At 29.6% G+C, this 6,227-nt stretch overlaps 1 long non-coding RNA gene across 1 annotated transcript; it reads left to right on the forward strand.

The window, feature by feature from the left end:
• Positions 1-317: 317 nt before the first annotated feature.
• LOC124418949 lies at positions 318-4,673 on the forward strand. Its single transcript, XR_006940327.1, has 3 exons — positions 318-793; positions 868-1,200; positions 4,556-4,673. It is a non-coding gene; the product is annotated as an uncharacterized LOC124418949 (long non-coding RNA).
• Positions 4,674-6,227: the final 1,554 nt, after the last annotated feature.

The following is a 6,227-nucleotide window of genomic DNA, read 5'->3' on the forward strand; positions in this document are numbered from 1 at the left end:
AACAATAGCAAATATAAGGAAATGACCAACAGTGGGACAACAAAAAAAAATTGTATATAAATGATTAATGGGTTAATTGTCAAAGGCTTATGTAGAAAAATTGTCAGTATTTTTTTATCATTAGTCATTGAAGACAATATTTATAATTTTTTTCATGATGACTTGGTTGTATTTAAAATACTACGTTAATGTGCAAGTCATATAACAATAGAATATAATAAGAGTATATCGAAAGATTGGGAATGGAATGGAAAACTAAGGCGTTCGTTTAAATGGGTTCTTCAACCATTGAGCAAAAATATTACCCAATACATATATAAAGATCTTTTTAAATTACAATCATAGGAGTGCAGAAATTTTTTTAAAATATAATCTGGGCTAAACCAAGATAGCAGAATGCTAGAGCCTAAAATCTGTCTTTTCACTAAAAAGGGTAAAAGTTCTAATTATATTGAATCTGGCTTCCTAGGCAAGAGCACTTCCTAGAAATAATAATTGTAAGAAAATGAAGATAACATCTAAATGCTTGTATCAACAATGCACATAGGTGCTAGTCCAGCACTGCTGGACGCTATGTAAGAGATCCAGACGCATAAAATGTTGCTTGGGTAAATGTATGTATGTGTGGCCAAGAGCATTACTTCAATCATAGTGCAGGAAATGTTACAGCCGAACGGCTCCTTACTTTAGTAAGTTTTCCATAAATCATCAGTATGCATATACTAGAAATATTTGGGAGACTATTCACAAACTTCGAATACTTTGAGACACTAATCCCAGATAAAATATCATGGTACATGAATGAGTATAAATTGGCTTGATGATCTACATTTATCTAATCTACATTTATCTAATCCTTGTTTCCAGGCAGAGACATATGAGTGCCAGGTAACTTGCGAATAACCCGTTATTACGAATATTATTACCATAAGAAGGATTTAATAAAAGGAGCGCAAGGAGCGAAACTTATACGACCACTTAAAACAAAGCAACGATATGATTAGAGAAGGTACTCTCAGGATAAACAAGTTAGGATGACCCTAAGGAGAGGAGAGGACTAGAAAGTTAGTATCATGGAACATATTCTGAGATGGCATAATATCTAGAGCGATTACATATATTTCATCTTGTATCAACACTGAGTAGAAACTTCAAAGCTTAAGATTTTTGGCCAAAGAGTAAAAAGAAGACCAGTATGAGGTAATTACTGTTTAATAACCATGAAAGCAAAGACTTAAATATTATTCGGAAAGTTTTTCAAATCTACGAAACATTTCATAGTTTAGAGGCTTATATTCGAACTGGCCTTTCTTATTTTTCACATTTTTTGTGTTTTCCCTAAGTGCTTTAAAAGGTTAAGGAATATTTTAATTGTTTTCTTTTTAAAATTCGGTCTTTTGTTTTCTCTTTAAATATGGGTCTTATTTATATAAAATTTGACCCATCCACTGTGGTCCCAATGACAAGTTAAACCCGAAAAAAGTTGTTTTGTGAGATCCTAAATATGTGAATTTTTTGCATGGTTTTGAAACGACAAGTCTCCAGCCTACATAACAATATACAAATGTGTATTATATCTGCAATAGTATTACTGTAGTAGTGCGTTAGACACAGACAATTGATTAAATTTGTTTTTAATAGCAGAATATTAAATATTTTTTATGCTTGGATTGGAAATCTGGTAATATAAAGCGAATATATGTGATACATTATTTGGGGGGGAGGGTGTCTGATTTATACAATGCTATGATTTATATAATATGCTATCGATTTGACATTCCATTCAGGAAAAAATAGGTGAAAACTTAAATATATTCGTTAATAGCGCAATTTTAATAGTATTATAACTTGTTTTAAAGTTTTAAATGTGAATTTAATCCGATTTAGCTAAATTTTGTATGTCGTTGTTATCTATGATATGTACTCAGTTATGCTTTCATATTAAACCATTTAGTTGCGAAGTCTATCACCAAAATTGATTTGTTTAACGTTTGTTACTTAGAAGAAACCCAGAAAAAATTATATTGTTATATTTTAAATTTTTTATGAACATTGGCAGAAAAAAGTATGAAAAACTATATTTCATCACCCAATTATCAAAAAAATGGTCCCTGGTACATGGACTAAAGGAAATATTTCAGAATTTCCTTAAAGTTGGTTCGGATGACAAAAATGTTGGCGGATCGTCAACGTCAAAGTAAAGACGACCTTCTTAAAACATTGGTCCAACACCCACCTTAAAGTATACCATTTTTCCTCAGTATCACCAATATGTCCGTCTGTACATCTGTCCATCCGTCCGTCTGTCCGTCTGTCTGTCTGCCCGTTTGTGTGTGTCTATATTTGTGCACACTCTATCACTCGCAAGATAATTTGATGAAGTGTGGCACATACTCTTCTATTGACCCAAGGACGAAATCGTTCCATTATTCCAGCTTGTCCCTATATAACTGTAACTCTTCCATAATAACTATATAACTGTAAACACAATCTTTTATTATAAACAATAATCAACATACTCACTGGTGCAGGGTATCATATGGACGACCATACCCGACTATACATTCTTACTTATTTTTATAACATTGATTAATAATATTTTGTGCTCTTAGTGAAAATATTTAAATACATAAATCAATGCAGCCCTTATGTCATTTAGTTTTTTGTGAAAAGTGCCACGCAATAAAATCCGTCCATTTTTGGCATAAGATCGCACAAGATGTTTGTAACACCTAAAAAGATTGGTCTCACATCCATGATATACACCTTAATGTATATTAAGCAGCTAAGAATAACTTTCTAAGCCCATTATGCTATGCCCATCCGTTTGTCCTTTGGTCTGTGTGTTGTAGTATGTCAAGAATCGGTAAAACTTAGTTTTACAAAAACCTAAATGAATAAAACATAAAAATACTTAACATACTCACTGATGGTACCGTATAATCGGCAATGACCGACTTGTTTATGATTTTAAGACATTATCCAAACTATCCCAAAATCTTTAACAAAGTTGGAATGAAACTGAAGTGTTAATTGTAAAACAGCTAAAAAATAGCATTATTTTATAAAGAGGCATTATCCGAAGCCATATTTAAACAATCCAAGGGAAAATTTTAACAGGAATATCCTATATACATGTATGTATTTATGTTCCAATAGGCCTGACGTATCCTATATACATGTATGTATTTATGTTCCAATAGGCCTGACGTAGCTACGTTGTATATCGCATGTGACTTAGAAAGACCAATTTAGTTAATTGGCAATATCTGCTGGCATTTTTATACACACCATCAAAAAAAATATTGATTTGTCATTCCGTTTGTAACACATGAAAATATTGGCCATAGAACCACAAAGGTATATATATTCTGGGTCGTCATTAAATTCTAAGACGATCTAGCCATATCTGTCCGTCCGTCCGTCTGTATGTCTGTTGAGAGAACGATAGAGTTCGAATGGAAAGAGCTTGTGGTTTTAAAATTTCACATAAATATTTCTTATAGGTAAGGTTTGTTTGGTATTTAAAATGAGCAATATCGGTTCACGTTTTCGGATAGCCCCCTCGAAAAGCAGCTTTAACAGTCATAACTTGTTTAAAAATACGAATATAGCGAGTAAGATTATTATGATCCAAAATCACCATGCAAAATTTTATGAGGATCGATCCATGATTGATCCTACCCCCTATATAAGGTCCCCTTCAGAAAATGACTGCAACGCTAATTAATGGCTTAAAAATACGAGTGTAGCAATGAAATTCGATAAATTTAATACGAAACAAATTCTGTCTACCAAGTTTTATGAAGATCGACTCATAATTGATTCTACCCTCCTATATAAGGTCCCCTTCAGAAAATCACTTTAACTCTTATAACTGGCCTAAAAATATATAGCCGAATACAAGACACTTACTTGTTATTGCTACAATAAGTTGTTGGGAATCAGTTGGTATTTATATTAAAATGACTTATGAATTAATTTCTTAAGATTATACTTTTTTTTGAACTATAACGATTGCCAAAATATTTATGTACATATATGTATGTATATGTATGCAGCTGCGACCAAGAAAATCATTGTGGGGTCATTGAACTTTAGGGGGCAGCTGTTAAACAGATCGTTTATAACAAGTTCAATGAATTTAATTTCTTAATTATTTTGAGAAGAAAATAAACATTTAATAAGATAAAGCATTATATTGATATTAGCTAATTATGATTCTTAAGAGGAATTTAATTTTTTATACTTTTTAATACAAATTTTTGCAAATATCAAAAATAAATGCTAAAAACTCATTTTTATACAAATTTATATATTAAAAAACAAAAAGAAATATTATAAATTAGAACACTTATTTAAAGCATTAGTATATATATTGACATATATATTACAACAATACTTAAGGGAATAGTAGTTGATATAGTTCAGACCACTGTGCAATGGGGTTAATGATGATGTTGCTGTTGTTGTGTTTTCATAAAAGTACATTTCTTAAACAGTCATGTACAGGAAGTCATTTTGTGTTTTGTAATCAAAATTCTTATTTTTCAAGTGATGACTTAGAATTCTTAAAAAAACACTTAAAGATTACAAGCAAAAAAAGGGTAAAAATAGTAAAAACACCATCAAGAAACATGAATAAGCAAATAACAAATATTTAAAATGCTGGCTAAAAGATAAAAATAATTGATTTTTTTTAGATTATTTTTTATAATAAAGAAAATTTTACTTTTTTATTATTTCATAATATTAAGCATTAAATAATTTATTTATTTTAATTTTTTTTTGCAAATTATTTTTTAAAATTATTTTTATTTTTGAACACTTCACTTTTTCACTAGAATATTATTAGAATTTTTTTATAATTATAATTAATTTTTTAACAAAATTTCTAAGATTTTTTTATATTTTTATTTAATTTATAAGTTTTATTTGTTATTTTCATTTAGATATTTTCATTATCGTTATTAATTATATTATAAATTTAAAGTTTTTTTTTACCGATTTTTCTTTTATACATATATTACGATCTACATTTAAAAAAGTCCTTAACTTGACGCCGCCGTGGCGTCTGATACACGTAACACGTAACACCGCAATGAAGCAAAACTTTTTGGTGCCGAAAACATACAGCAGCAGAAGCAGCAAACAACACTTTAATACCAAGAGGAAAACAAAAAAAACATACACACTCACTCTTATTCTCACTTACTCATTCGTCAGCTCTTACACACTCTCTAACATGAAAAAAAATAAAACTATAATAAAAATGAAAACATACGCATACTAACCAATATAAACTAACTAAAATAAAACGAACAACTAAAATATAGCCACTAAATAACAAAAACAACCATACCAGCAGAAAATTCATAACAAAATATATACAAAAATGAAAATAACACACACACACAACCACAGACATTGATAAATACATATATACTCTCTTTGTCATACCATAATCATTGGCAAAAAGTGGAAAACTAGCAAACGAAAATGAAATCACGAAAAAAAACACAAAATGCGAAAAGCATGTCATTGTATGACTTTTAAGCCATAAACAACACGTGTTAAAAATAAAAACAAAACTTTTACACTCTCTCTCTTAAGAAGTAAAATGTCTCTCTATAGCTCTTGGTCTGTGATTTTTCTCACACTCTTAGTCTCTCCTGTATAAATGGTGAATTTTTAAAGCTTCTATAAAATTTGTCATCACAGTGTTGAGTTGTGTTATTTCATTTCACATTGTGGTTTTTCTCAGTTTTTTTATTTTGTTTTTATTTTATTGGTAATTTAGTGTGTTAGTGTGTTTTTCAGTTTGTTTTGTTTTATGATTCGCTTTTTTCTGATTTTTGTTTAAAGTGGTCGTTTGTTGTTTTTAGTTGACAGCAAAACAGTGGGCAGTGTTAGTGTAATATATGCAAATGTGACAAAATATTGCATATTTTTTTTAGAAATTCAGAAAAAAATTATTGTGCTTTGAAAAAAAATTTCATTTGACAAAAGCTATAATTTATTTTTTATACAATAATGTGCCAGGTGTTCTAAGAACTTTTAATAAGCAGATGAATTTTTAAATAAATGTTTTAGATCTTCTTTAAAACATTTAATGCCTAAACTAGAACTGAACACGAACTGAACTAGAACTGAACTAGAACTGAACTAGAACTGAACTAGAACTGAACTAGAACTGAACTAGAACTGAACTAGAACTGAACTAGAAC

Source organism: Lucilia cuprina, chromosome 3 (genome assembly GCF_022045245.1).
Source record: "Lucilia cuprina isolate Lc7/37 chromosome 3, ASM2204524v1, whole genome shotgun sequence".
In the NCBI taxonomy this organism is placed as follows: Eukaryota; Metazoa; Arthropoda; class Insecta; order Diptera; family Calliphoridae; genus Lucilia; species Lucilia cuprina.